Source organism: Microtus oregoni, unplaced genomic scaffold (genome assembly GCF_018167655.1).
Source record: "Microtus oregoni isolate MIOR12 unplaced genomic scaffold, Mior012 000020F_ref0000438, whole genome shotgun sequence".
Classification (NCBI taxonomy): Eukaryota; Metazoa; Chordata; class Mammalia; order Rodentia; family Cricetidae; genus Microtus; species Microtus oregoni.
The window spans coordinates 37,859,772-37,869,151 of record NW_024543079.1 but is presented as its reverse complement, the minus strand read 5'-3'; positions in this window follow the sequence as shown (position 1 = coordinate 37,869,151).

Below are 9,380 nucleotides of genomic sequence, written 5' to 3'. Positions count from 1 at the left end.
GCCTGGGCACAGAGTGGGCGTGGTCAAGGCGGAGCTGTGGTCCTCAGCCGCCCCTCATAGTCCTCCACCCCCAACTTCTCCCAGGTCACGTCGGCATCCCTTCTCTATGTCTCTTCATTTCCTTCAGAGAATGAGGCATTTGTAGAATGTTTTCTTGACTTTATAACTGGCCTGCAGCTACCTACCTCTGCTCCAGGAGTGAGAGCACAGGCGCCTTGTCGCGCTTGTCCCTCCTGGGGTTGTAGTGCTACCTCATACACATGGGTGCTCCTGTGTTCTGGAGCCAGACTTTCCTTTGCGCTGCAGGCTCTCAAATAACAACGTGGGGACTTATTATTAATTATGAAAACTTGGCCTTAACTTAGGCTTTTCCCGAACTAGCTCTTATAAATGTACCTGTTTCTACTCATCCACGTCTGTCACATGACCTGGTTACCTGTCCTCTGTACTGTGTGTCTGCCTTCTTCAGTGTCTCGCTGGCCTCTGTTGCACACATAGAGTCATCCTGACTTCGCCTTTACTCCCTATGTTACCTGGAACAGGTGACCTGGCTACTTAGTTTCAGTTCCCAATATGGAATCTTAAAGCAGTTTGATTTTGTCTACTTCATGTTCTTTTTAAAAGTGGCTTTGAGGTACAATTTACATACAACCAATGTACCCAAATTGGACATATAATTTGATTGTTTTTGATAAATAGGTAATTCCATTGTAACTCCCCCTCCCCCATGCATGGCCCAGGGCATTCTCCCTCCTCCCAAAGTTGCCTACTTGTTGTGCAGTTTGTCTTTATGTCTTTATTCCCGGGTGTGAGGGGGGAGGCAGTTTTGCCTTTTCTGAGTTACACAGTGAACTTTCCTGCATAGTCTAATATGTTTGACTCTGTATCACTGGCTCCACAACAATATTTCTGAGCCTTTATTAAAAATGTAGAATGTCATTAGATATGACTCTCCAGCGGCTAATTTGGCTAATTTTATTAATAAGAAGACTCCGAGGAGCAATACTAACTTAGTAGGCCTGCATGTGAGACTGAACTATAAATTACTTTCACTGAAGGTGAAAAGCAATGGCTGCCATGAGACTATAGGCAATCACCTTTGGAATTAACCCTGCGAGAACCACGGCTTCACCCTCAGCAATAATAATAATAATAATAGCCTTACTAGTGCTTTTCACAATATATGAATGTTGTCTGTCTTAATATGTCCTCCAAATCTCTTACCCATTTTGTTGTCTATGCAATACTGTGAATTTCAAATTTAAATATAAATTTTAATCAGAAACTTTGGCGTTACAGATCAAAATTGCTGCAAGAGGCAGTCAGAATATCTTGCCTACTTTAAGACAGAGTGTTTCTATGACTAAAGGAGCTTGTATTCCTGCTTAAAGAAGGACATGATCTGGGTCATGCCTGGGAGGGAAGAGCGAGAGCTATGCTGCTTCCTACAGGAAGTCAGAAATGATGCTAGGCACTACCTCTGGCCTGTTTTCTTTGCATAGCACCAGCGGACCCGGTTGTTCAGGAGGACGGCAGGACAATTTCCAGTTACTTGAGTGCTCTTGCAGGCTCCTTAGGGTGGAGTGGAGAGCAAAAGGAAAGCAGAGGGTAGCCCAACGACAGGAAGTCCCACAGGAGCTGGTCCTGCTTCCCAGAAGGACGGTGCACAGTGACCTACTTAGCAGTTGAAAACAAACCGGAGGAACTGTCCAAGGTCAGGGTCACATCCTCTCCTGCTCAGATGATTTCAGGTGTTCAGAGCAAGAACACAAACCGCTCACATATAGGAGTTCCCTTGAACTTCCTGTATAATAAATCATAGCCTGCTGAAACTGTCGCTTTTCTAAAGCTTTGTTAAATACACGGCAGCAGCAAATGGATGTCCAGTCTACCTATAATTGCCTTTTTTTTAGGCTAAGACAGCACCTGACTAAGAACAACTCTTCTCCAGTGACCATTTTATGTTAAGCCTGGACATACCATTTTATGTTAAGCCTTTGAACTGGTCCCCAGAGCTCACCAGAGCCCCCACACACCAGATGCTTTAGAGACAGTCTGATGAAACTCATGTGCTCCAGGGCTCATTTTACTATATACATTTTCTAGATGAGTTCTGAAATTATTCGAAGCTTTATACCACCAGGAAGATGAGAGAGGCCAGACTGTGTAGACCCAAACCATCAAAAGTCTCTGAAGTTAAAAAAAAAAAGATTGTGTTGATGAGGTTTGTATCTAAATCCATACCTACATGCTCTCAATCACTCTGCCTCTTCATCCACCTACCTAGCCTTATTGTAATCACAATTCCAATAAAATCTACATAGAAAAATAACCATCAGAAGACACACTGAGAAGTTCAAATAAAATGTCCTTAGCTTAAGGCATTACGAGTGAAATGTTGTTGTTTGTGAATCTTCTTGACTTGAGAGTTCATTCATGAACCATAGCTAGAATGGAAGGTAGAGACCCAGCTCCAAGCTGCCATCTGTAGTGGCCTGATGAGTTCTTTTTCTCATATATATGTAAAAAATATCAAGTATTGTGATGGCTAACATTATGTTTAAAGCTTAAATACTGTGCTTTAAAGATTTAGAAAGCATCTGGAGGGGGGGGCGGGTTAATCCCAACACTTGAGGCAGATGGATCTCCATGAGTTCCAGGCCAACCTGGTCTACAAGGCAAGTCCCAGGACAGTTATGGCTATTAAACAGACAAATCCTATCTCAAAAACCAAAATAAAACAAACAAAAACAAAAAAAATCTATAAAGCAAAAACTGCCTCGAGCCTGTAAAAGTTGTACGCATGAGAACAGGACCCTCCTAGCCAGCTTGCTTAAGAACAGAGGGCTTCCTGGAATGCCTTGGTTTTTTCTCACAATTGTCTGGTCTTGAACAATCCTAACTAAAATTGCTGACCTGCAAGATAACGGTACAATACTAACCATGTGTTTCCACTTTTGTAAACAAGCTTGCTTGCTCAAGATAACCAAAGACGTCTGTTTGCTAATTAAGTCCAGGCTCACACACTGGCAGGAATGCTTGCACGTGAGCAGGCTATGTGCTGATACAGCCCCCAGAATGTAACTTTGTGGTCCTTCTTCTTTATAAGCCCCTGACAAATGTGATTTGGGACTGCATCTTGAGAACCCCTACTCTTGGGTGCAGCCCAGGTGCTAATCTCAGTAAAACCTCATCTTTGCTAAACGAATTCATGGTTTAGCTGCTGAATCTCTGAATGAGCCCAGACCCATAGCAATATGAGTCTTTCCTAACAAATACAAAACCCGCGGGTCCAAGGACATTACCAGGGAAACCAGGGATACTCTGTACAGACAAAGGCAAAGATGCTGTGGGCAATACCATTGAGCATACTGTATATGGGAGAATAACTAAAGAAAAAAGAAAAGAGAAAAACCAAAGACACAAAGCATTACTGTGGGGCCCGGAAGAGTCTGGCCACACTGCTGCTGTGGCAGTCTTAATAAAGTCTTAATAAAGACCAGCTGAAAAGTAGGTTTGGGTTTTGGTTTACCGGCAGACTTCACTGGGTTCCAGGAAAAAAAAAAAAAAAAAAAAAAAAAAACGGTAAACTGACACCACCTAGGGAGGGCCAGCATCTAAAGGGAAGTACTTGACATTCCAATCCTTAGATAAGATTAGATAAAATCACCAGACGTTCCCTGAGCCCAGCATTCACTAGTCCCCTTTTGCCAAGATACTCCTAGGCAAATGTCAGCCAATCAGGGTCCTGAGCCCTGGAAATTCCCTCTCTGTGGTGGTCTTTTGGGGGTCCTCACAATCTAGGCACAACACTTACTCCAACCAGCAGAACTAGATTTTCTGTCTATAGTAAATAGATTTTTACAGCCTAGTTAATATCTCTCTGCCTTCCCCCAGAAGGGGAAGAGATTGAACAAACTGAGGCCTCTAAGGTTCCTATCTTTACTCTCTTGGAACAGAATTATGCTTTCTTTCCCTCGACACCCATTTCCTTCAGAGAACCTGGGAAACCTTCGGCATAGTCTTGTGGAAGGGGTGAAGGCAGTCTCTTGGCGTGGTTAAGTCTGACTTCCTTAGACAGGCGGTCCAGCAGCTGCTTTTCTAACTGGGTAAAAGTGCCACACAAGGCTGCTAAGATTTTAAATTAGGATTAGCTATTCCAACAAGTTGACTTCCAAAGGTCTTAAATTCCAACCAACATGGAAAGCCAGAGATCCATTTGATCTTAGCCCCACACTGTACTCAGAGTGGGATAAAATGGGGTCAAACAATGTCTTGTATTTGGGAACTAAGGAGAGGGCAAATCATGATCCAGACAAGCAGTGCTTGGCATCCACAGTTATTATTCGTGTGGGAAGACACACAGAGTTATGGGTTGAGGATGAATTTCTTCCTCTGTTCCCTTGCTATTTCATGCCTGCCTGCTGAGGTCATGGGTACCAGCTTCTTTTATATCAATGCTATCTTAATTAGTTGTCTTTTTATTTATGTATTTTACAAGCTGGCTGAAGCTTTCCCCCCTGCCTCTTCTCTTTCCCCTTCAATCCTCCCACAAGGTCCCCATGCTCCCAATTTACTCAGGAGATCTTGTCTTTTTCTATTGTCTACTTCCCATGTAGATTAGATCTATGTAAGTCTCTCTTAGTGTCCACATTGTTGTCTAAATTCTCTGGGATTGTGGTTTGTAGGCTAGCTTTCTTTGCTTTATGTTTAAAAAACACCTATGAGTGAGTACATGTGATAATTGTCTTTCTGTGCCTGGGTTGCCTCACTCAAAATAATGTTTTCTAGCTCCATCCATTTTCCTGCAAAATTCAAGCTGTCATTATTTTTTCTGCGGTGTAGTACTCCATTGTGTAAATGTACCACATTTTCCTTATCCATTCTTTGATCAAGGGGCATTTAAGTTGTTTTCAGGTTCTGGCTATGGCAAAGTGGCTATGAACATAGCTGAGCACATGCCCTTGTGGCACAATTGAGCCTCCTTTGGATATATACCCCAAAGTGGTATTACTGGGTCTTGAGGAAGGTTGTTTCCTAACTTTCTGAGAAATCGCCACACTGACATCCAAAGGGGCTGTACCAGCTTGCATTCCCACCAGCAATGCAGAAGTGTTCCCTTTTTCTGTAACTCCTTGTTTACAGGAATGTGTAGACTTGATAATGATGGGAAGGACAGTTCGTAAACAATTTACTGGTAAAGAACCAGCAGAAATCATTGTGCCACTAAATGCAAGTTGACTATTTGTTCCACACTGGTGATAAACAGCAGGCAGTAGTTTCATGCTACTTGGGATGTACAGATAATCAACTATCCTAAAGAATCCCTTTTAAGAATTTTTGAAGATACCCCCTGAGTATTATCTAAAATTACATTTTAATACTTTTTTTACAGATGGCTCTTCAAAAGGACGAGGAACTTATTTTTATATACAGATTCCATATTCTCCACAAAAAGATTAACCACCCTTGGTTGTACAGCTCAGCAGTCCAGACTGACTGAAATCAATCAGCTGTTATTAGATATTTCTCTGCCATTGAATAGTGTAACCAACTCTGCATATTGTGTTCAAACTATTTCTTTTAGAAATTTCAAGACTTGAGCCTAAACCCACTACTAATGTTATTTCACAATTATTTCTCTCCCTTCAGACATCTATATGACAGCAAACTCACCTTTCTTTCATAACTCATATTCGTGCTCATTTAATCTGCCAGCATCTCATATTTTGCTCCTTTAATCTGTTAGCATCCACTAATGCTTAAGCCGATGCAGCAGCCTTCTCTTGCCCTGGTACTTTCATTTCAGACAGCGGGGGGGGGGGGGTGGGGGGGGGGTGGGGGGGGGGTGGGGGGGGGTGGGGGTGGGAGGATCTCATGAACTCCATCTTATTCTTCCTTCACACCACTGCCCTCTGCTGGCATAACGAATCCTTGAGGGTTAAAATCTAATGCCATTTGGCAAACAGATATTACACATATCTCAGAATTTGCATGTTTAGAATATGTTCTTGTAATGATTGGATTGGTACATCTTTTTAAAAATATGATTATTGCTTCTGCTCACAGGGATCAAACAACCTTGGATGCCACTAATCATTTATTACTCACCTTCCCTTTGGGACTTCTATTACACTGAGAACCGATAATTGTCCTGCTTATACTAGTGAATGCTTTAAGGTGTTTTGCAATTTATGGAATATGAATCATTTTACTGATATACCTTATGATACCAGTCTCTGGTACCAACTTCTGCCTTAGTTACTGTTCTATTGTGAAAGAGACATCATGACCATGTCAGACTATAGAAGAAAACATTTAACTCAGGACTTGCTTACAGTTTCAGAGGGTTAGTCCATGATCATCATGGCAGGGAGCATGAAGACAGGCAGGTAAGCATGTTCTTTAAGTAGCTGAGAGCTTAAATCCCAATCTACAGACGGGGAGAGTGTGACTGAACTGCTGTGTGCTTTTGAAATCTCTAAGACTACCCCTGGTGACACACCTCTCACAAGTCCACACCAATAAGGTCGCACCTTTAGCCTTCCCAAACAGTTCTACTAACTGGGGACAAACATTCAAATAGATGAACCTATGGAGATGTTCTCATTCAAACATCTACAAACTTAAAAAGATTTTCCTATCTTTTCTGAACCTGGGAATTGGGGAGGGATTATAGAAAGACTAATGCAGTCAAGGAGATAAAGTAGGAGAATGATCAGAGGGAAGGTAGGAGGAGAATTTTTGAATGATTATGGAGTTTGGTGCCAATGAGGATCAGTCTCCAAGTCATTTAAAGTCTTAATTATTGCTCAGTTAGTAAATAAGGACAAAGAACAAGCTAAGCTATCACATGCTACGTATATACATTAAATTGTGTGTGATCACAGTGTGAAAGTGAATATATATATATATATATATATATATATATTCACTTTATATATATATCCAGAAGATGCGGGAAGAGTTTAACACAGATCCTTTAACAAGTGGAGCTAAGTTATAGGCAGATTATAACACAGGAGCTTATAGATCATGAGTTTCAGTGTACACAAAGATGCTAATACATCAGGAACAATAGACAGAGAGTAATACAGATGCTGACTGATCATGAGCTTTGGCTATTCATCTGTGTAACACAGATGCATATAGGTCATGACAAGTCCAGCACTTCTACAGCAGCACAAGAAAATATGCATGTACTAATATAGCACTGCCCATGGTTGAGCTGGTACTGCACATGGTTGTTCAAGTAACACAGCATCTATGTATATACTCTTAGAACACAGCAGATGCATATATTATACTAGGAGAGTGGTGTACAAGGGTGTAGTAATACAGAAGTGTACAAAGATGCTTCTAGACAAGTGTGCATGGATGTAGTACTACTGCAAATACAAAGGTGGTAGGAAAGTGGTGCCCTTGGATGGGTTAGTACAGCAATGCACACAGATGGAATAGCAGAGCAGCTTTCATGAACAGTCTAGTACAACAGCAAACAGAAAAAAGAAAATTGACAGAAAGAAAGATAGGAAAGTGGGAAGACAAAACAGGAAATAAAAACAAAAGAAATGAGACAAAGGAAGAAAATAAATACTGAAATAAGGACAGCAAAATTAAGAAAGACAAAGATGGGTGGACAGAAAAATGGAAAGAAAGAAGAAAAGAAATAAAAATTGAAGAGAGAGAAAGAAACACAGAAAAGGGGAAATGGAAGTAAAAAATAAAAAAGGAAGAGAGAAAAAAGAAAGAAATGAAGACAGAATATAAAGGACACAAGGCAGTGAAAGAAAAAAGACATAGAAGAAAGAAAGAAAAAGAATGAGTAAAAGACAGAAAGAAGAAACAGAGACAGAAAGACAGAAAAAGAAAGACAGAAAGAAAAACAGAAATAAAAGCAGAAAGATACAGAAATGGAGAAACAAACAAAGGAAGACAGAATAGAGGAGATAGAAAAAAGAGCAAAAAAAGCAAGATAAAGAAAAAAGAGAGAAAATAAAAAGGAAGAAACAGAGATGAAGAAAGAAAGAAAAAGGAAGAAATAAAAGGAATAATAGAACAGAATATGAAAGAAAATAAAATGTAAATTAAAAAGCAAAAAAAAGACCAGAAAGAAAAGAGAAAAGATAAAGAATAGAAGAGAAAGAAAGGAGAAGTTGAAAGAAAGACAGACAGAGAAAAGGAATAAAGAAGGGAAGAAAGATTGAAACAAAGACAGAGATAAACAATGGCAGAAAGAGAGGTGACCGAAGGAGAAGAAAGAGAGAGAGTACAGAAGAAAAAAGGAGGAGAAAAAAGGAAGAAAAAACAAGGAACTAAATGATAAAGAAGAAAATAATAGAGAAAGAAAGGAAGTAAAGAATAAAACGAAAGAAAGAATAAAGACAGAAATAAAAACAGAAAGAAATGAAGGAAGACAGAAAGAAACAAAGAAATAATAAAAGAAAGAAGAAAGATGAAGACAGAAAGTAAAAAAATTGAAGAAACAAAAGACTGAAAACAAAGAAGGGAGAAAGAAGTGATGAATGAATGACAGAGAGAAAGAAAAAGAGAAATCAAAGATAACAAAAAGTAAAAAAAAAGGAAGAAAAGAGAGACCTCTGTGTGTCTGGGTGTATATCTGGGACCACAATATATAAAGAACAAGAAATTGGTCATCCAAAGAACAAATAATCAAATAAAAAATGGAGTATAGATCTAAACAGAAAACTCTCAATAGAAAAATCTAAAATGAATGAAAGATACTTAGGGAAATGCTCAAACATCCTTAGTCATCAGAGAAATGCAAATCAAAACAACTCTGAGATTCTATTTTACACCTGTAAGAATGGCCAAGATCAAAAACACTCATAACAAGGACATGTGCTCAACTATGTTCATAGCAGCTTTGTTCGTCATAGCCAGAACCTAAATGCCCCTTGAGTGAAGAATGGATAAGGAAAATGTGGTACATTTACACAATGGAGTACTACACAGTAGAAAAAAACAACAGCTTGAATTTTGCAGGAAAATTGATGGAGCTAGAAAACCTGCTCAAGGGTGGCAGCTCTCATAGTACCCTTGGCCCAGTCACATCAATCACTAATCATAAAATGTCACCACAGTCTTGACCACAGGCCAAGAGACATGTTGATAGAGGCATCTTCTCACTTGAGGTTTTCTCTTCCCAAATGACCCAGCTTGTGTTAGGTTGATAGAAAACTAACCATCACACCAATTTTATGATTTTTTTGTGATTAAATACCACAAACAAAGCAATTTATATAAGAAAGGGTTTATTTTGGCTTATGGTTCCAGATAGTTGGCATCCATCATGGCAAATGTCAGCCAATCAGGGTCCCGAGCCCTGGAAATTCCCTCTCTGTGGTGGTCTAGGCACA